General features: G+C 52.4%; 1 protein-coding gene across 4 annotated transcripts in view; it reads left to right on the top strand.

Moving 5' to 3' along the window:
* WWOX (WW domain containing oxidoreductase) overlaps positions 1–22,486 on the top strand; it is a 969,209-nt gene that overhangs the window by 420,017 nt on the left and 526,706 nt on the right. The gene's annotated exons all lie outside the window — the stretch shown is intronic.

Raw genomic sequence — 22,486 nt, 5'->3', positions numbered from 1 at the left:
AACGGGTTTGTATGAGCAGAAAATGTACAGTTATATGTTCTGCACGAGTGAATTATTGATTGGATTTACGGCCAGAAGAATGTTCCTAAGTGGTCAATACACGGCCAGAGTGTGTCGGGGAAGGTAAAAATAAAGTAAGATCTGTGCTTTGATAGCGATTGCCGTTGGGTTATGTTACGACTTGTCATCTGAGGTTGCCGGTGGTTGGAGATGAAACTGTTAATTACATTAACAGAGATGAAAATGTGGCTTTAAAGCATGTTCTTGATAAACAGGGATTGTAAGTCGAGGCTATCCCCGTTCCCTTCCCTTGGAGATTTGTTTTCTCAAAAGTCCTCCTGTTCGTCGTAAGCGTTGACCCCGATGGGCCTGCCAGCATTGTCTTTCAGCGTGTGAGGACACTGGAGAGATTGGGAGCCGCTGGGCTGTGGGAAGAACTGCATGCAGAACTGGTGTTTCTCATTCTTCATTGATCAGGGACCATAGTCACAAAAATGTCAGCGCTCTGTTGATGGCTGATTAGTCGACCTCAGCCCGGTGCACGCGTCACGGCTGCATCGTCTCCAGTGGGTGCCTGATGACCCCTGCTGAGCAGCAAGCTTGTTAGGAAACACAGCTAGCTATGAGAAAGTCGAGGCAAACCGTAGCCCCCCGCCGCTCTCCCCCGTGGGTCCTTACCCTGTCCCTGATGGCAGACTCTGGGCTGATGAGCGATTACTCGCTAGGTTCATTTTGAGAGGACGTGACGCTGACATCAAAAAGGAACCTCCTGTGTCTGAGCTCCGGTAGCTCTGCGGACATGTGGTGATGAAAAGAACGCCTTTGTCGGTGCCATGCCCCGGTCTCGGGCAGAGATTTGGTGCCACGAGCCCACGTTTAACCTATTCAGATTGAACTTTACTTGGGACAAACAGGGATTTGCATAGTTCTGGTCACTTTCCTCCTTTTGCTCACTGAGCAGAGGGCTCCAAGAAGAAGGGAGGCTTTCGTTTTTGAAGTCTTCGTTCTTGTGAGTCTCTGACTTGGAGCATCTTGTTGGAGCATCTTGGATGCAAAGTGCGTGTGTGAATTGGGTAATAGCCTGATCTGGGAATGCCGGTCGCTACTTTCACCCGTGCTTTAGCCAGAGGAGTGGATCTGAGCCAGGGCTGGAGCGAACACTGGTTCTCTCACATGGGGCCGGCACCAGAGGGTATCTCGGCACTTCATGAGTAATTGGGAGAGTTACTTGGACCTGCTTCACCCACTGGCCTCCTTAGTGGAAGATGACACGCCCCTCTAGCATCTTCGAAGGAATTTAGAATCACAGTGAATCCAAGAAAGAGTTTGTGGTTTGGTCGTGTTTGCTTTTTCTAAAGCAGAATCCCAGGTCATAAAAGAGAATAGGGATTGTAGGCTTTATGGAAAGGTGTACTTGGCAGCCAGTCCTTGAGAGGACACCTGGAAATACCAGGGTCCCATGCTCATCTTCCCAAGCTGCAGGTGACTCAGTGATAACAGAATGACAGTGCAGGTGCCTGTGGTGTCGGAGCCTCAGGCAGGGGTGGTCCTGCTCCCACACGGTGGTGGTAATCCCCAGGTTTCTGAGTTAAGTGCTTTTGACATGCAGAGTCAGGAGTCAAGGGCGAATCTGCCTTTTAAATGCTCTTTCTGCAGAGAGTCCACTGCAGATGTAATTGAGCCTCTCAGGTGAGGAGCTTTATTAGAGCAAAGCTGGTTAGTGTTGCATTCCTTTTGGGGGGCGTATTGGAGGCCCCTTCAGTAACTGCTGTGCTGCGACATTGCGCAGGGTACCCAGCCCCCGGCAGCTGAAGAGGAAGAACACCCTTGCGGGAATGTCATCCGAGCGGCCCGGTGCCCGGTGGCCTGAAGCAGGTCATCCCTTCCCTTCAGAAGCACAGGTTCCCGTTAGAGTTACTTAGGTGTCAATGCAGGGACTTTGTACCAGGCTGCCAGGTCCCCGAGGCCCTGGCCCGTGTCTGTCTCGGTCCTTTCTGCTTCCCCACCGGTAACACGAGGCCTGGCACCCTCACCAGCCTCACCTTCATCGGAGCATCACCGTAGCTGGTATTTCTGGCTACACACAGCGTGTCAGGCACTGTTGGGGGCGGGGGGGGGGGTTGTGGCTAAGTCCCAACCCTGGAGTCAAGCTGCAGAAGCACGTGGGCCCAGAGAAAGAGGAAGGACTGGCGTCCAAACCCTTGAACCCAGGGTCCCAGGATCCTGATGTCCAGCCTCCGGATTTTCCAGCCGCTCACGTTGAGCGCTTGCGCCTCAATTCAACGGGATTGGTGATCCCCGCTCGCCGAGTTGGCGGCACAAGCATTAAACATGAGGATAAGCCCCAGACAGGTGAGCGGAGGGGCTGGTTTGCTAGACCTCGTAGAGTCTGGGAGCCAGGCTGAGAGCTGAGTGAACAAGAAGCTAGACACTTGAAAAGGGGCAGAGTCTGAATCCACTAACGCGAAGGTCAAAAGCAAGCAGCCGAGACGGCTTCACGGGAGAGGAATCAGAAAAGCGGTCCCCTCTGAGGTCACCGATCTTGGTGGGGCGGGAGGGGACCCTCTGCCAGGCTGGAGGGGCTCCCTGCGCTGAAGGGCGATGCGATGACATGGCTGGGGCGCCCTTCATCGAGGTACCCCCAGTGCGAGTCAGTGATACCGCGGGAGAACTCATCAGAGAGAACTCGCTGGCCTTTGAGAGTTTTCCTCCCGCCAAAGCGCGGAGTTGGTTTCCCCAGCAAGCCAGGTGCCCGGGCAGGGGCTGCAGGTGGAGAAAGGCTGAGATGACCGCTGGCCCGCTTCGCGATTCTGCTGGGGCTGGTTCATAGGCAGTGTAGGGATCCATCACTCAAACCCTGAACCTAAAAAGAAATTCCTCAGCCGTGTCGGTGAGAACTAAATATAGCATCAAATTTATAAGGTCGTGGTTCTGACCAGCCCCGGGCTATTTCTGACCACAGGAACAGCTTAAGTGGCGTGGCCCATAAAAAGTTCTCTGCAAGCTCAGGCCAAATGGTGATCTATTTAGGGCCAAGAGGAGACCAGGCCTTGGCAGCAGCCCCACCCCCGAGGTAGGATCCCGAGCTGAATGGAGACCATTGCTGCCGGGCGAGAACCTTCTGTCTCTTTGGGGACCAGCCTCTTAGTTATAGGGCTTACTCATCAGCCCCTGCCTGACTCTCCAAACTTGGAAACACCCGTGGGCAACCCCCACACAGGTCTTTTGGTGGCAAAAGGGGCCTGGTATGAGGTCAGACCGGCCCTGGCCTCCCAGGACACCCCTGTTTTCCCTGTTGTTTTTTTTTTTTTTTTTAAGAGCTGCACCTGTAGCATATGCAAGTGCCCAGGCTAGGGGTCAAATCAGAGCTGCATCTGCCGGCCACAGCCACAGCAATGCCGGATCCGAGCCGTGTCTGTGACCTACCCCAAAGCTCACGGCAGCCAACCCACTGAGCGAGGCCAGGGATCAAACCCACATCCTCACAGACACTAGTGGAGTTAAAAACACACTGAGCCACGATGGGAGCTTCCCCCATTCTTTCCTCCTCTTGGCCAAGCACGGTGGGCTCCCCAGGACTCCTTGACATAAGTGGCGGTAGAGTCACCTGACACGGCAGTCTTTCTTCCTGTCTAGCCCAGCCCTGGCTCCCTCCCTGAGGCCTGGCTCCCTTGCTCTCCCCCTGGACCCTTCAGATGGGCAGATTTCCGGTGCCCATGCACCTTGGGCACATTCCACGGGTTTTGTGCTGTGGTTCACTGTCTGGCATTTCTGTCGTCTTCTGTGTTCCTGTCCTGGCTGCACCTGTTAAGGTCGGAGGTTTGGTCCAGGCCCACCTATGAGTAGTTGCTCTGGGCAGCCTGAGCCAGAATAGGACTCTCTGAGCCCCATTTCCCTGATGTGTTGAGTGGACAGGTGAGACCAGGTTTCTTCCCTTAATTTTTTTGTAGTCAAATAATATTGTGAAAAAGAATTACTTATATTGCCTTCCCCCCTGGTTCCTGTTAATATTTAGTCTCCTGGTCCTAGTTCCTGACACACAGCTTCTGAGACGTTTGTAAGCTCCTTAGTGACAGGCATGTCTGACAGGAAGCGCCTAACCCCTGGAATGTTCTGGGCGACAGAAGCATCTTTGGTCCTAGTGAGGCACCTGCTGGTGAGCACCTGGTCACCCGGAAGTCCAAGTCATGATAAGAAGCTTGGACATTTCAGCCTCGCCTTCCACTTTCTGGAGAAGTGGGAGGGGCCGGACGTTGAATTAATAATCCATCTGGCCCACATGGTGAGGCCTCCCTAAAAATGCCCGCGTCATAGGGTTCAGAGAAATCCCTGCACCAAAGGTTGGTGAAGACATTGGTGAGCTGGGAGGGTGACACCCGTCACTGCCCAGGGACAGAGAGGCTCCTGTGCTGAGAATCCTTCTAGACCTGATGCTGTGTGTCTCTTTGATCAGACCTTTCATTTGCACCCATTACAATAGCCTTTGTAATCAATGGCAAGAGTGAGGAATCTGGCTGCCCTGGTTACATGAACCACTCTAGCAGGTGACAGCACCCGAGAGGAGGTCCTGGGAACCTCGACTTGGATCTGAGACAGAAGTCTAGGGGGACCAGGGGGCCCAGCCTTTGAGATGGCCGTGTGAAGTGGGGCAGCCCCGTGGGACTGAGCCGGTCCCCCGAGGGGTCTGCTCTGAGTCCCGTTGGTGTTGGAAGTGAGCGCGTCGCAGGACACCCAGCCTGTCTCAGCGAATTGGTCAGTGTGAGACAGACCCTGCTCCTCTGCTGTCAGAAATATCACGGGCATGAGCGTCAAGGAAAAACAAAGTGATTTTTTTCCCCATACAGTTATTACGCATTTTTAGTACCTATCACGTGCTAATTGTAAGATCAGATGCTCTTTTCTTCATTATCTAATTTTGTTTCCCAGCCACCTTGCAACATAGCTGTTGTTTCCATTTCAGAAACGAGGTGATGGTGAGCAGGAAGAGTAAGTCATTTGCTCAGGGTGACCGAGTCAGAATGCTGAGAGTAAGAGCAGCGAACTGACTATCGCAGGCTTAGGATTGCAGTAAACTTCTCGTGCAGATAATCCCCTTTCATCCTCCCTACAGCCTGTGGTGGAGACGCCCTTGCCACCTCGTGGACCTCGGGAAGTGTGCTTTGGGGCCGGTAAGGTACATGCCCAAGACCACGTCTTTCACCGGAGGAGCCTTATATCAGAGTCAGCATTCTTTTGAGTCCAAGAGTCATTTCTGCCACCTACGGCATTGCAACCCTTCATGCCCTCCGTGCAAATCTCTCCTTATTTATTTATTTATTTATTTTTTAAAATCCTGAAAGATGTTATCCCTAGATTCCAGCATCTGAATTCCAAAATCCCTGTTACATCCTGAGGGTAGGCTAGCTATTTGGTAATGGCATATTAGAGTATGTTTTTCACACTATGTTTTCATATTAGAGTATGTTTTTCATACTATGTTTTTGTACTATGTTTTCATATTAGAGTATGTTTTTCATACTATGTTTTCATATTACAGTATGTTTTTCAACTTAACATTTCAGAGAAACCAACAAAATGCAGGCTAACTCTCTTGTAAGAATTAAAAAAACCAAAACTCCAGCAACTCTGTCTCGGAGTTCTGTCATCATCCCATTCATAATTGATTCCAAACGTGCATGAATCTTTCAAGATAAGTGTCTTATTGATTATCCTAGAAACAAGCGATCACTTGGCAGCCTGGGACCGGCTCGCTGCTCTCCCCTGATTACCGTAAGCAGAGATGTTGAGCAGGAGAAATGTCATTTTCTTTGGCGTGGACCTGCCAGGCATTCTGAGGCACCGGAGTGGGGAATAGAGGTCTCGAAGCGAGCCAGACAAAGAGGTGCTTGGTCATGGCCTCAGCCGGGTTCCTGAGGGGCTGGAGCCCAGCGTTCGTGGCTTGGCTGCTGCAGCCTCGAGCTGTTCTGGGATCTTCTTGCCAGGAGTTCTTCCTGGGAAGTGTGCAGATTGTCCCCGAGAATGCCGGTTGAAGGCCGTCAGAAAATGTGAAGTCTCTTTAAGTGACATCCCTTTTCTGCACGTTTACTGGTGGTTGTGTAAACCAGCCGCGCCTCCCTTTTGGAAAAGATGAGCGTTTACCAGGAACCTAGCCCCTCCTTTCATAGTGGTGGCAAGTCGGTAAGATACTCACATGGCTCTGCAGTTGGATTCTGTTCTGTGTGTCTGCTTCCCGTGTGGCTCTGATGGCATTTGACCGCAGCCGTGACCCTGGCGTTGTTGCTGGCGGGTCTTGCATGGCTGCAGGGAGGGTCAGTGTGGGTGAGACAAATGGCGAAGTTTCCCCTGGTGACTCTTTTGCTGCAGCTGAAGGCCTTGAAATACTCTCCGGGTGACAGTAGCCCCAAACGTGAATGGGCTGTGGCACTTGGCAAACAGAAGGAGACCTGACTCAGGGGTTTGGGGTGCAGCTAATGAAGATTCAGGCCATTGCATTAAATTAGCAGCTTGATTGCCTGGGACCGCCCCTGGTGAAAGGCTTAGTTGCTGTCCTGGGGGGACAGAATGGGGCTACTCTGCATCACATGAGCCTGGCTGCCAGGAAGCTCTTGCTCAGCAACCAGATGCACCCTTTCTTGGACTCTGAAACTGATTTCGAAGCGGCTTCATCACGTGCTTGAAGCAGGTCATCAAGAGGAATGAGGCTCTCATGCCTAGAATCATGGCACTTACAAAAGCCACTTACGTGACGGGTTGGTCCCTTTGTTCTGTGAGGACACAGAGGTGGCTCAGAAAAGGTGAGGTCCTTCCGTCCCCTGAGCCCTTGAGCCGTGTTCACTCCTGCTAAGGCGTCCTGGGTACTTGTTAATCCCTTGAACACCTCACTCACTTAACATCAATTGATTGAACACCTGCTGTATACCAGCCCCCGAGCAAGGTGCTCGGCATAAAGAGAGACATCCAGGACAGTCCCTGTGGAGAAGGGCAGGTTTCCTTGTGGTTGTGGTTGTGGCGATGATGGTGGAGGACAGGGAGACCTTGGCCTTGAGGAAGACGTGACCGTTCCCTGTTGTGCCTCCCGTCTGTGTAATTGAGTAGCTACTCAGCGCTGCCTCTTTTGGGGCTCATGGCTGCATATGGACACATTAGTTTAATCTGACCCATCTACCTGTACTAGGGTGCTCGAGAGAAATAGAACAACCGGAGATGGATGGATGGACGGATGCATAGATACATACGCGCACACACAGACAGGCAAGCAGAGGCAATTCACTGTAGGAACTGGCTCACGTGGTCATCGAGACCGAGATGTCCCACTTGCTGGAGAAGGCGGACGAGCAGCAGTATAATTCAGCCCAAATCCTGAAGACGTTAGCTTTTTGTGGTCCTTGGGTCCTCAGTGGCTTTGACTCCCCTCGTGTGCCTGTCGCTCGTGCCCTTGGACACTGCAAAGAAGCTACAGTAGAGAGTCTGTTGCTTAAGGGTTTCTGGTAAGGCATAAAGATCACCAGTAAATGGATGATAAACAGCCCCGATTTCCTGTAAAAATACAGACATATGACGGTGAAAGAGAATTTAGAGGGTACGACGCTTCACTTTCTTTTGGCTTCCCGTAGTTTACCTGTGTCATAACCTGTCTATTAACTTTTTCCCCCCTTTCTTTTTTGCTAAAGACTAAGAAACATGGGGTATTAACCACGATGATGCTGCCTCTTAGCTGGAAGGTGAGAAAAAAATGGAAAACTCTAAGGGAGAGGGTCTTCCGATAAGGAGTTGATACTTGTTGGAATGTTCCGGAATGACTTCATGGTTCCTGACATCCCCTACCACCCCTGAAATCCATAATGATCAGCAAATTCTGTGCTTTCTCTGGTGTGTCAGGTACTGTGATCGATTCTAGGATTACATTAATATGGGAAAGACAATTCCTGTCTTTGAGGAGGGAAACAATAGGGGAGAAAGCTAGCGGACGCTCCGCTGAGGGGGCTGAGGGAGTCCGCTGTGTTGAAAACTTGTGTCGAGAAGTCCATCATGGTGTTTTGTTGGGGTGGCCGGCGACTCCGAGATGGTGCCCAACGTCAGGCAGAGCGGAGGAAACGCCCTTACTCTATCGTCGTTCCTTCTTCCTGGAGGATGAAAAGGACCGTTCCATTTGGACAAGAGTGCGTCGGACAAGGAGCATCGAGAGCACGTGGCATGGTTCCGGCGCGGAGGCCTTTTGATGAATTGCAGTGCTGTGTGCTGAGGAAAGGCAACCAACCTCTCCTGCAGCTTCTATGTTAAGGCAGAGAGAAGTGTGTCGCGACGCAGTAGCACAGTGTTAAACCCGGGGCCTCTGCAGAGATGAGGTCTTGAGCGGGTGCCACTGACATAATGGCTTAGAGAAAGGAGTCGTGAGGTCGGGTGGAGTGGACCAGGGCCAATTCTGGTAGGCTTCACTCGCAGGACCCCGCTTGCAGTAGATCTTGGTGCAAGCCTCACGTGGGAGACAGCCCTAGGATGGTGCAGCGTCGCAGTGAAGAACTCAGACCCTAGAGCTATAGTGTTCTAGTTGCTGCGTGTGACACCTAAGACTCCTAAGCCTGGGTCTCGCCAGGGGTAAAGGGACCTAATATGGCACATGCCTGTATCTTGGCTGAGATGCTCTGGGTTGCCTATAACAGGAAGATCAACTTGTGGTGGCTGGGTGTTCGAAGAGCTGGACTGTCCTGGTCTGGCTCCACTTGCCTGAGGTTCTCTATCAGCTTCTTCCTCAGCTGGTGTTCCCACCACATTCCGGGGTGGCAACAGAAACTCCCAACACCATAACCAGAGGGCATAACGCTGGAAGGAAAGGAGACCTTTCCCCAGAGCCCCTCATCGGTCTTATGCTGACATCTCATCTCATTGGGCAGAATTATATCCAGTGCCTTGATCTCTGGAAACATCTGGACCCATCATGATTGGGCGCTTAGGCCACTGAAGGTTCATAGTCCAGTTTTAGTCACATGGTGGAGGGGGCATGGCTGACCAAGATCGGGCTTGGCCATCAAGGGAGAAATGGAGAACAGATACTGGGTGGATGCCCAGGCGTCTGTTTCAGGACCTCATAGGGTTATGAGAATCCACGAAAACCGCGTCTGTCAGAGGGTTGCTCCAGTGCCTGGCACGTAGTCACAACTCACCAGAACTCAGCAGGCGTGATCGCAGTGACTGACAGCAGTGCTGGGAAGTAGGGACATGAAAGCTTCTTGTCCACTTTGCAAAGACCTTGTTCCTGTCATGTCCTGTAGCCAGCAGAGCTTTCCTTGGCCCCGCCGGTCTCTGCACTCACCTTTCTCTGACATTCATCTCTGACACCTGAGTCCCAGTTTTGTTACAGTTATTAGGAGACAGTGATATGTTAGAAGGACAATGAATTTGGAGTTCCCTGGTGGCCCAGTGGGTTAAGGAGCCAGTGTTGTCACTGCTGGGGCTCGGGTCACTGAGGGTTCGATCTGGGGCCTGGGAACTTGTGCACGCCATGGGCATGGCCCCAAAAAATTACAGTGAAAGAAAGATACACTTCACATCAATTGGTTTTGAATTTAGGGCTTCACCCTCTATCATCTCTGTCATCTCAGATGAGTTTCTCAAGTTGGCTGAGCCTCAGTTTACCAAGCTATTTGATGGGGACGGCCACATCACTTTTTTCTTCAAATAGCCACTGCAGGCACCTCACGCAGTCCCTCCCTGCCTTCTGAAAATAGAGCCTGAGCTACTTTGTTTGAGGGTAGGGTGGGGGTATTTACCTGGTGCAAACAGAGGGAGCACTGAAGTGGCACCGAGGCAGTCGGCACAGCCCCCACGAACTTCTTCCTGTGCGTCTAGTTCCCTAGAAAACCACCCCTGACCGCCCACTGTTCAGACTTGCTCAGGTGACTATAACCACCGGTGTTGGTAACAATGCGCCTATCGACTCCTCATTTCAGTAGATATCCAGATTTATTATCCCTCAAGGTAAGTATCGATTTTACCTTTGTCTCAGTCAATATTTACCTCTGAGGTCAATACGCGCAGATATCCACCTCAGCTGCAGTCAGCATCCACTGCGTGTTACAGTGTGTGATGTACACATGAGAAAATCAACACCACCATGGCCTTTAAAAAAAAAAAAGAAAAAAGGTGTCTGGGAGTGGAGGAGGCTTCTTGCAAAATAGACGTCTAACTCTGTTCCATGTTGTTTTGTTTTTGCTGTATGGCTGCCCAGAGGTCAGATTCTAAGAAACTCCAATAGAAAATAGGTGCCTTCTGCCCATAGCTGCTCTTTGGGGAACAGAAGCACGATGTCAGATAAACAGCTTCATGATGCTGAGCTAAGTATGGTTTCTTGAGAGTTCCTGAGTTGAATGGTAGCCATAAGAATTTAGTTGTAGGCGTTCCCTGGTGGCTGAGTGGTTCAGGATCCGGCATTGTCACTGCTGTGGCTTGGGTTTGATCCCTGGCCCAGGAACTTCTGCCTGCCATGGGCGTGGCCAATTAAAAAAAAAGGGGGCAGCATGAAAGAGCAGGTGGAGGAGAGTCTGACCACCTCTCTTTCAAGGAGCCTTCTAGCAAACCTTGCCCAAGACATGTGCTTTGTTCCAAGTAGCCACAGTTTAGTGGCTTAAGGGCAGGGCGGGCGGGCTGGGTGATGCAGCCTTCACTGCTCCTGGCTCCCTGTGCCCTGGTCATAAATATTGAAATTCTGTAGCCAAGGCGGGGCAAGGCGAGGGAGTAGTTGGGAAGCTTTCTGCTATAGACCCAGTGCTGGCGTGCCCCTCCCGTTCATTCTTTGAAACCTCATCCCCCAGGTGATGGTATCGGGAGGTGGGGCCTCTGGACTGTCAGGAGGCCGAGCCTGATGAAGGGGCTGGGTGCCCATAGGAAAGAGACCCAGGGAGCCCTGCAGCCCCTTCCACCTCCTGTGGACACTGTGAGGGGACAGGCATCTGGGAACCAGGACACTGGGTCGGCCAGGGCCTTGATCTTGGACTTGCCAACCTTCAGAACTGTGAGCAGTCGATGTCTGTTGTTGAATAAGCCCCCTGGTCTGTGATGTTCTGTTACAACGGCGCCCGTGGGCTGAGACGGCAGGCAGCCCGGCCCCATGCTGCCTTTCTCCCTGGGACTGTACCCCAATCTTTTGAGGACCACAGGGCTTTGTCCTGGTTTTTACTGTTGTAACTACGGCTTTGTCTGCCCAGCATCTTTCCCATCACACTCACATGGCTCACAGATCCCTGTCTGCCTCGGGATGCACCCGTCTTACCCTCTGTGGCGGAGGTAGGATGGTTGGTCTCAGAAAGACCACCACCATCCCAGCGTGCGGATGGGTGCGTGACCCAGGTCCGACCAACCACCGCACCTGTCTCCCGGCCAAAGTGCTGGGTTGCGGACCGAGCACACGTAAAACCAGGGCTCTCAGAGGCCTGCCAGGGACTTCTCTGCTATAACCGGTGAGAACAGCTTCTGCACGCCTTCACCTGCAGAGCTCGCCCAGTGGCCCCGCAGCTTGGCAGCATCTCCCCAGCCATCTGCTGAAAAAAGGGAAGTGCTGGAGAAATGCGTATACATGCACCCAAAGAGAACGTGAGAGGAGGAGAGGTGAGACAAAGGCAGAGCCAGCAGGAGTGCGAGCTCATGGTGTCCTCTTGCTCGGGTCAGTTGGTGCATACCTTTCCTCCTGGCAGAAACACACGGGGGCGCTCTGGGGGTCTCCCTCTAGCGGAGGAGGTGGAGACAGGTGCCCCACCATCCCCGGCTCCATCTCCAGCCTGCGTCCTCAGGGACGCCGGTGTCAGTTTCTTCTTGCCCAAATGGGGAAAAATCCATCAGAGGGCGCGATGTGACAGTGCTCATCAAGTCCCCTGCAAGAGCCTTAGGAAGCCACCTCCCCACCGCTCTTTGCCGGCCTTGTGAATGCCTGTCCTTTAACCTGTCCTCAGCTTCATCTCCTGCCGTCCTCGGGGCCTTGTAAACCCTGTGTGTGAAGTCAACCCATATGCATACGCGTGTACATCAATTCACATCGCCCCGTGCAGCGTTGCAGACTCTGTCCCCAAGATGTCCCTTGACTCTTATTTTCAGCAGTACTCTGGAGCAGCAGAACCTAAGGTCGGTCAGCTCATACTCTTGTATTGGACGCAGCACAATCTGACCTCGGTCTGTGTAACCTGACTCTTGACAAGGAAGCGTCTGCTGTTGAATAAGACCCCTGGTCTGTGATCAGGAGTGTGGAGCCCGGAGGGGCCTTGTTGTCTTGTGGCTTGTTGATGCCCGCTGGCACCCAGCCGGCCCAGCCCACCCTGCCCTAGTCCAAACCCACATGTGGAGTCTCAGGCCTCCGCCTGCCCTGACTCATTGTTTCCGGTGACAGAAACCATGGCATTCCCACCTCCCTTCCAGAAGGGGCTGGCGTCCCTGGCGCATTCTTGTTTTCTAGACTTAGAGGGACCCCGGGCAGCCCAGGGGTGTGGGCACGAGAAAGTTGCCATGGACTGGCCCCTTACCCCTTTACACCTCATGGCTCCCTCCCTGCTGACACTTCTTCAGCTTTTATTTATTTATTGGGCATTCAGAGAACGCTACCGCCTCAGTCCTTCGGGGTATAAATTAAAGTCATTTTATTTTCATCCTTCCTCTGTTTGAAATTCCTCACTGTTGATTTAAATACCTGCCGACGCACACTGCACGTCGGGAATTATAATGAAGGGACAAGAAGGGCTGATCTCTCAGGGAAGCACAAGTCCCTTTCACCATAACCCCATCTCTCCCAGCGAAGGCCCCTGGAAAAGGAATGGGGCCCGGGGAACCAGCGCTGGTGCTGGAAGCCTCTGTCAGGAGGGTCGGGGCGTCTGGCTGGAGGCCGCCGCCTGGCTGGCTGCTGCAGTGGTGGTGGGTGCAAGAGGAGACACTGCAAACCTTGCAGAAGGGCACCCCCGAGGGTGGGTGGACACGAACCTCCCTGCCAACAGCTGCTGCGGACGTAGGTTTTGAGTCACATATGGAACTCCCGGCGGAAGGCCTGGCAGGAACGGGATGAGCCAAGTGCCGAGGACAACCACCGCTGGAAACGTGTCTTCCCATTCCTTGAACCCAGAACCCAGGCCCCGTCCTCCCAGCTCGTATCCAAGTGTCCGGCCCTGGCTGTGATCTCCCCAGCTGGCAGCTGTAGGACTCCTGTCCCCCTCCAGCATGGGACGTGTGTCCTGGTTGGGGCCATGCATCGATCAAGGTCATGCCACATCTTTGCAACCATTTGTGTCCATTCATGACTTTGACGGGCTGTGTTCAAGGCTACACCTCTCAGCAGTGGGGCCCTCAGTCTCTACTGCCTGGCCACAGTGACCTCTCAGAACTAAACAGGGTAAGCAGGATGGAGCGGCTAGGACCGTGGCCTCTTGGTCAGCCAGCAAGGATGCCCTGATGGGCAAACAGGACTCTGAAGGGCCTGGGGTGGTTCACCAGGTGCAGCTGTCAGGAAGCTGAACGCATGGGGAGAAAAGACCCTCGGTGTTCAGAGAGGTAAAATGTCTACTCAAAGGGGTAAAAAATACTAAATGTTGTGAATATGCATAGTTTTTCTTTCTGTGTTCTTTCTGCTCATTTTTTATAGCAGGCAGGTTTTCTGTGCTGCTCTCAGGCACGTGTACATAGGAAACACCACAGACTTCATTTTCTTAGAAGTGAAAGTGAGACAGGCCACGAAAGGTTATGTCGGCAGCCCCCTTTAGGATGGGATGCTGTGGAGTCCCCACCTTCATTGGTTCACGTGTTCTGTGTAGTGAATGCATTTTGAGCTCCTTCCCTGCTGGGCTCAGGGCCGGGCCTGGGGATGCAGTGGGGCTGCCTGTCGATGCCATAGGCTGCCTGTCGAGACGTCGGCCCTGCAGGAGGGTAGTCTTGCGGGGGGAAGGTGCACAGTAATTAAGGTGTCCCCAGGGTGACGGAGGGGCTGATGTGGGTGCGCAGGAAACCCACTGCAGGACTGGCTTGTCCAGCCTGGGCTGGGCACATTGGAGGTGCTCAGGTGGCTTCCGGAAACAAGGCCATCGGGGACACGGAGGGAGAGCAGGACCCACCGGCTGAAGAGGACGAGACCCTGATGGGTGTACACATTTGAAGTGCAAATCTCCGGGAGGTCCGTGTGTAGGACCAAGTTGACACGCCCATCCTCACTGGGTGTGCTAGTGTCATGGGCACACTGAGGACGTCGGCTGACGTCAGAGCCGCAGGGAGCTGTGTCCTCAAGGCCAGCGGTCGAGGGAAGAAAGTAAGAGGATGAACCCTGCTCTCTTGAGTGAGTGAAGCCAGCGTGGAGGATGCATACTCAGAAAAAGAAAATCAGAGAGATCAGCAGGTTTTGGCCGCTCTGATCTTTCTCCTCTGATCTCCGCAGTGATGAGGGCTGGCTTTGAGGAGTGGGCATCACCCACCACCCCCTGGGCCCATCTCCATGGCCTCCCCCAACGCCCTCCCTGTTAAACATGCAGTCTGAGTAATGCCCACGTTCTGGCTGTGGCCATGCAGTTTCAAGAGCCGTGCTTTGGGTACCCAGCCCCTGCCACCCTTGTCGCCGCCGCCCTGCCTTCTCCTGCAGAGAAACATGGAACCATCAGTGAGTCCAGGGCCTCGGTGGCCGAAGCTACTGCTTTCGTGAAAACAGATCCTGACCTAGTGCTTCGTTTATTTTCATCAGGACCTGCCTTTATAAAGGGAGACAGCTTAGCAGGCACCCGGTGGAGAAGATCCGGCCCGTTCCCATCGGGCTCTTCCCAGCCCACAGGACCGTTCCCACCCTCTCCTTTCTCCCTCACACACAAACCAGTTGACAGCAACACCTGCTGTGCTCTGCTCGTCACATATGTGGACTCTGGGGTTGCTGTGACGCTTTGCCATCATGTTACAGACGGTTTGTGCCCACACGAGGGAGGGCTTTTGTCCTGCAGCCTTGCCTGAGTAATATGCCCCCACGCTACAGTCAAGCATTTGCCCCCCCATGTGCCTCAGAAATAAGGCAGGTGACCTGTTTTAAGAAAGGTTGAAAAGCCAGTGCCTAGATGTTTCTGGAAACCTTCAAATTAACCTCATTAGGCTTGCTTTATTTATTTTCTTACACTGCTCTTGCCTTTATGCTTTCCATACCCCTAAATTGTGATGCTATCGCGTTCTTCTATAGCGTGGCTCAATGGTCAATACTTGTTTAATGGGAATTGCAATATATGAGTTTATAATATATATTTTTCCACGAATCTACTGAATGTTTGCCAAGGCCCCCCCCTTTTCTCCTTTTTAAATTCAGAAATTTCTAGTTGTGTTTATTCCCCTCGTCAGCATGCTTTATCATATCAAAGCCTTTTCAGACACTGTAAAACTACTGAGTTATGTTTGGGTCATGTTTTGCGGTGTGCCCTTTAATACTGTAGCTTTAGAAATGCAATTTTCAGCCTCTGCTTATTAGAATATGATAAAGTATTCCTGGTCTATGTCCAGCTCCACTAATCTCCAGACTGCGCTTCATGAATTAAGCATGAAGATTTTAGTCAATGTGCTTTCAAAGACCAATGTTTAGGGAATCATGGATTTTCTACAAGCTGAGGGAGAAATCTATAATAGGAGGAACTGATTTTCAAACATCATATTCTCAAGAAGAAATGACCAGTTCTGGCCCAGAGACAGAAAATATTTCACTCTCAGAATATTCTAGAACCAGTTAAAACCACATTGCGCACTGCGTCTTATTAAAGGGACGGTGTTTTAAAATGTGTAAGACTGCCTGTCACGTGGGAGGATTTCAAACGACTTCCTCTCTTGGAGAGCTCGTGTCGAGTGGGTTAAAATCGAGAGGCGAATGCAAATTGAATTTATAAGGTATTATTAGCTTTACATCCCGGCCCCCACCGTCCGTCTCCCCCTCCCCATGCTCTTTGGTTCATTTTGCTCTGTTATCATTGAGCAAATCCAGAGATCTCGCCCTAGGGTGAGAGACCTCACCTCACCCGGGGGATAGAATTCCAGGGCCCGTGGACGCCCTAACCAGGCTGCCTCGCGGGACGACACCCTCGGGTTTGAAAGGGAGCCTCCTTTCACAGGTACAGTGCTGGAGGGAGTGGGGCATTGCGCCCCTAGAATGTGTAAGGCATCGATGGCCCGTTGACTGTGGAGCACCCCCCCGGAAAGGGCGGTGAAGTCAGGAAGCCCCCGACGTCCCACCCCGTGTGCACGGTGAACCCCTCCTGGCATTGTCACAGTCACTCCTTGATGAAAGGACCTGTTGGGGGAGCTCTCTTTTGTCCCTTCAGACCCCTTTTCTCACCAGGGAAACTGAGGCACGGGGAGTTGCCGTGACTTGCTTAGGCAGGGTCAATGATCAGCCCCATGTTAGTTGACCCTCCCACACTCTAAACAGCCAAACTTTGGGGCCCCCAAAGCTGGTCCATGTCTTGACGGTGTCAGGCCAAAACGTGGGTCCCGCAGCTGCTCTGGGCCAGACCCCGGGGGTCGCTGATGGAGGCTCTCAGCCTCTCCTCGGCTTCTGAGATGAAGACAGCATGTAAATCACCTCCAATTAGGGGGCTGCCGCTCGGACATTTGCCTTCTGAGGAAGCCGGGAAAATTCTCAGCTCGTCTGGCTTTATCTGTGAGCCTGAGGGATCTCTCAGGGGCTTTAAATTCATCAATCAATCCACAGACATGGAACTGACCTTTCTAACTTGGGCTTGAGCCTCTGCACAGTGCTTTAAATGGGGGACACCAAAGGGCCAGCCACCCTGCCCCCCCACAGCCCAGCGCTGCTTCCCGGCTGGGGATCAGCCTGTCACTTCAATCAGGCGCCCCCCCCCCCCCCCGACTGGTGGTTTTCACTAAGCTGGCCCTGTGGACGGCTCTGGTCATGTGTAGACACGGCCTCACGAGGGGTCTGCCCTTCTCTTTTCCAGCCCTCGCCATGTAATCGTTCCTGACACAGTTTTAGGGAAATGCAGCAAAACCCAGCCCTGTCAATCACTGTTTGCTCCCGTGTCTCAGAGTGGCACCTGGAAGACCCTGCTGCCAAGGGCATGTGTCTACCACCACCACCCCCCCCGCCGCCGCCAGCTTAGGTTTGAGCAACGGGAAGGGCAGGAGAAAGATTGTGCCCCATGACCTGGCGATGCTGAGGGGACACGCAGCTCTCTAAGTGACGGTGCCTGAACCCTAGCACTTTGAGGGCTCAGCGGGGTCCCCCCGTCAGTGAACATGAAAAGAGAGGTGGGCCGAGCAGAGACTCAAAGGTGAGGGTAGCAGCTCCCCAGCTCCAGCTTTTGGTTGCTGAGGGTGTTTTTAAAGAGAAGGGAAGACTCAGGATTTTTGCAGGGAGTCTCTCAGCTTCCAAATACTGGCACCCAGGTGGCTTTGTTGTAACCCTCCTGAACCAAGCCTCTGTGGAGGGGGATGCAGGGTGCCATGGGGGCGACGGTCCAAAGAGGCGAAGCTGCTCCTTTGTGACCACACCGTGTCAGGACTGAGACTGCAATCTTTCGGATGAGTCAGTAAATCCTGGTGGCTGTTGAAAGCCCCCGGAAATCATAGCAGGTCCCCGGGGCGGTGAAAGCGAGCGCTCTGAGTACAGGTTACCGAGCAAATTCTAGATGCCAGCTCCCCTGTCCCTTCTCGGAGCCACAGGTCTAGACAGACTGGAGGGTCACCCATTGGTGGGGCGGGGCGGGGGGTGGCTAGAAGCCTCTGCCTGAGAGCGGCCTGCCTACTGACCCCACAGCCATCTGAGCCCTGCAGGGGCGTCTGTGGCTTTGGATGTCCCTGGGAAGCGGGTAGGACTTACCATTTCTGTACAGAGCCTCTGCCCCCTGCCCCCCATCCTGAGAAGCATTGCCCACACACACAAGCTCATTGGGTTCCCGCGTGGGGTCCGGGGAGTGGACATGAATGCACGATGGGACAGGCACAGCATCTCGGGCACAGGGGATGCAAGTGACAGCCAGTGTGAGGTGGTTCCCTGCACAGCAGGGGTGGAAAGGCAGAGCCAGGCTGGCCCTTTCCTTCCTCTCCAGCATCTCTGTACTTCCCCGCCCCCTGCCGCTCTCCCACCCAGGAGCTGGCTGGGCTCCTCTGGGTTGTCGTGAAAGGCAGATTGCAAACACTGCATTCCCTGGACAGTTGGAGGCAGACCTGCAGAGGAATAGCAGCTCAGCGCAGGGCCTCTTCCCAGATGGAAGGTCGAAGGACAAGGGTGGTTTGGGGGCACTGTCCTCCCTGCCGCCCTGAACTAGGGATTTGGAATCCCCCAGCAGAGCGGAGGAAAAAAAAAAACAGCAGGGAGACTAGATGACATTATTTCCAAGCAGTTCTCCACCTCCCCTCGCCCCATTTCCATTTTCCAAAGTGTAAGTTCTTTTTATATAAGCACTTTCTGTGAAGGGGGGGGAAGCTTTACCCACGGTGTGAAATACATACTCTCTGATGTAAATCAGGAAGCTGTTAATACTGTAATAAGAGCACGGGGTGTATTAATTGATGCCAATGGTGGAGAGGAATATTCATAATCGGCAGCGGCCTTTTCTTTGGAAGGAACAAAGGCTCAAGTTAGGGAGACAGTAAGGTATTGTTCGCAGACTCTTTCAGTGATTTTCTCCTCGGAAGAGTAGAGAAAGGTGAAATTCCAACTGGGACTATTCGACTATGTCGATCTCCGCTCAGGGGCCCTCCGCTCTCTTTAAACTGCCGAGCTGTGCTTTGCCTTATGATCCAATTGTTTTATTAGCGCAATCATCACGTGTTTCATTTTGCCACAGTAATAGCGCAGTGTCTGTCTAACAATAAATTATAGAGTCAGGCAAACAATAGTTTTGTATTTGGGATACAATGAAATATCTTATTGAAATGCAGCCTTCCTTAGGTTCCTGAAATTAGAGGCTTATTTTACAGCGATTCCGTTGGGCTTAATACACAGTTTTGAACTAATCACACGAACAGAATCCCTCCTTTGTCAGAGCATGGAGGGCTGTGGGAGTTTCTTGTTCCTTTAGCATGTTCCCATTCATATTTTATTCTCCCATTCTGTTCTGGATAGGTCGTACTGGTTTGACACAGAGCTGCATCATGCTAGTAGCATCCCCTTCTTTGCTCCAAAGATAAAATGAGATCTAAAGCAGCTGCATCCTTCTGGCCACATTTCCCGAGCAGATGCTCTGTTCTGATCACGGTGTGGGTAGCATGGTGATCGTAATAATGAATCCTATTTCTTGAAGGATTATTTTCTACTGGGCACAACAGTAAATGGTTTACGTGGTTCATCTTGGAGGCTCGTCGTTCGGGCCACCTGGGAGTAGATACTGTCATTATCTCCATTTCGCAGATGAGGAGAGCGGGGCTTGGGTCACGCAGCTTGGCTGAGATGCGCATCCCTGCCGTCGAGCCTGGGAGATGCTTTTGGTTTGTTGTTGCTGATTCAGTTTCACGTCTGTCCCTTCTCGCCGCCTTGACGAGAAGCCTTCTTCCTCTCTCTGGACTCCAGCACACTCTGCCAACGGGGTCGAGGTGGGGAATACACGAGTCAGACGTGCTCCTCTTGCACTTCCAGGTGCTGAAGAGCACGTCTCCCTCCAGGGCTGGATTCCACGTTGTGCGGCACGTCTCTCATCGCCTCTCAGCCTCTCCGCAGCAGGGTTATGTGGAGACACCGTGACTGTTTGCATCACACCAGCGAGGTGTCTGAAGCGCAGAGTTTGAGTCACTGTTCAGGTTGCCAACTGGTGACTGGGGGACCCAGGAGGCCCGCTCAGGCTGGCCGATTCTGAAGCCTGTCCTCCCACCAGCCTTAGCTGTGTCACATCCCACTCGGACTCTCAGGACAGGTGTCTGCTGGAGGAACACAGGAAATTATGTATTTTTTTTTTTTTTTTTAAAGTTGATTCCCTGAGATGAAGTTGGAGGAGCCAGTGACAGAGAATCTTGGCCTTATCAGACTTCATTCAGCCTCCTCTGAATCCTCTTCCCACGCAGCCCCGGACTTTTACTTTTAGACGTGGGCCTTTCTTTGCAGGCTTGATTTTGGCAGCGTTCCTGGCAAGGATGCCCCACCCTCGGTGTCTCATCACCTTCCTCACCGGCCCCTTGCTGATATCTCATCGCCCCGGTCTGCCTTTAGCAAGAATCCACTGAGCAAGAATCGCCCTCCCCTCTTAAAAATGTCCTCCCCAGGCCCTCCCCCGCTGGCGGTGAGGTCCCCACTTTGCCTCGTGGCGTCGGAGTTGAGCCCAATCTCTCCAGCCTCCTGCAGAGTGCACGGGGGCCCCCTGGATAAAGCCTGCCTTACTGGTCTTTACCAAGTGTCCTGAATGATTTCTTGTCTCTAACACCACGTTACGGCTTATCTGCTTGGGCAGTGGGTTGGGGATGAAGACGCCAGGTGAGTGCGGTCCATCCAGCGGATCCTCCATGGGTTGTGGGGAACCTGCCGTGGGGAGACACGAGCCGGCACTCAGAGCCTCGCACATGCAGGTGGGCCCGCAGTGTCTTCTCACACATGGTGACTGTTGGGGACGCCCCTCCTGTCTTCTCTGCACCACACCAGTGCCCTCACCCTCTGCCAGGCTGTCCTCCCGGCCCGCAGGGATGCCTCCCTCTACAGGTGTTCCTTTGTAAATACTCAGCAAATATTCTGGGAGCTCACGTGTGCGGAGGCGGTGCTGAGACATGGTACCAGGATGAGCGGAAGAAAACGATCCCCTCTCAGATCCCAGTGGCTCATGTGTGACTGCGTTTTCACCAGGCTGTTTAGAAATGGGGCAGATGTAGACAGGGTGGTGAGTTGTGCAGCAGGTGCATTGCATCCATTTTTAAAACTGGCCTCTGCTTTAGACGGCGCTCCTTCACCCGCTGTTGTTGTGTTGTGTTGTCGTTGTCCTTGTTGCTCAATGCCTTTTCTTTTAGTAAAGATGACAGAAAATGATGCTGTTCTTTCCGTCCTTCTTTTTTCTTTTTTTGTTGAGGGGGCGTTTCTCTCTCTGATTTTTTTTTTTTTTTTGAGTCCTTAATTTGGAGAAATAAAAAGTTGACAAGTGCGTGTCACTGTGTCCCTTTTATTTTTTCCTTTCGGATATGACTGGCCCTTATCCCTGACAGTCTAGGAGTGTCTGCTTTGTCCCTGTCCTCGAAGCTGGCCGCCTGATGTCACCCCCATCCTGCATGGTTTTTCACGATTGTTTAAACCTGGGCCCATCTCTCTCACCTCCTGCTTCCTCAGCCTCCCTCACGGTGTGCCAGGCACGCCCGGGCATGGGCAAGGAATGGAACTTGGAGATCTGACTTCTTACCCCTAAGAAAACAAAACAAAAAACCTCTGAACACTCCAGGCACAACACAAAGGCAGGAGGACTCTTGTCAAGAGCCCTTATTTCTCCATTCTTTCCCGTGGCCCTTGTTAAAAAAAAAAAAAAAGAAAGAAAGAAAGGAAAGAACAGCTAGCCTTTTCTTTTCCGTTGTGCTAAGCGGAGAGTTGAAAATGTGTCTGGAGTTTCAGGATCATCCATTGCACGGTCCTTTCTAGAGCAGCCTCACTAACGACCCATGACGTTAAGTGTCATCATTTAGAGACTCAGCACCTACCCAGAATCGCCACCCTGGTGGCTTGAGCTTCAAGGCGCCGCGCCCTCCTTTTCAGCGGTCCTGAGTTTCCGCAGCCCATGCACAGGTCCAGCTCGGCTCTGCTCTTCATCTGAGCGGCAGGAAGAAGCTGTGCTGAAGCAAGCTTGAGGCTCTCACTGGTTAACTTGCACCCTCCTTCTGCTGGGGTCGGTGTATGTTTGTGTGTCCGTGCGTGTGCACGTGTGCTTTTTTTTTCTCGTGCCCATTTTTGACCCCCTAACTGACATTCCAGTTCAGGTGCTTCTAAGTGAGGAAAGAAGCTGAAGCACGCACATTTCTAGTAGACTCGGCGTCTGCATTGGATGGGCGGCTTTATGTCTTTGTACAGCAGCTCTGAGAACGCCTATTGTCCAAATAGATCCCCGTTAGGAGATTAGGAGACGTAGTCTTTAAGGAGGGGTATTTACCACCCCGTCTCCCTGCGGTTCAGGACTTTGTTGCCTTCACACCTAGAGTTTATGGCATCATCGTCCACCACCGGGCATCGTGTTTTCTTTGAGGAAGTCACAGTTCACTGCTGGACGGTTAAGAAAACGTCACATAATGAACATCAAACAGATCATTCTTTTAAAACAAAAGTTGGTTCTTTTTCTTGTCTCTCTTTTACTATTCAGTACTTTCATGTGAACCGTTTAAAACATCTAAAATGTTGTATCGTGTCTTCATCAGTTCTTTTTTGCTTTACTCTTTCTGTGAAGGATGGTGAATGGTATTTCTTATAAATACAGAGGGACGCATTAGACGGTTACCCAAATTTACTCTTTCTGCCTTCGGGAAAACTCGAATGTGAGGCGGCTTGTTTTTTACAAGGTGTTTTCCAAACCAAAAAAAGAGAGGGACAGACAGA

This window comes from Sus scrofa, chromosome 6, assembly GCF_054392235.1.
Source record: "Sus scrofa isolate SSC_HxYL_T2T_F1_AM1 chromosome 6, Sscrofa_HxYL_maternal_Yorkshire_Landrace_v2.0, whole genome shotgun sequence".
In the NCBI taxonomy this organism is placed as follows: domain Eukaryota; kingdom Metazoa; phylum Chordata; class Mammalia; order Artiodactyla; family Suidae; genus Sus; species Sus scrofa.
This window is presented reverse-complemented; position numbering and strand designations above follow the sequence as displayed.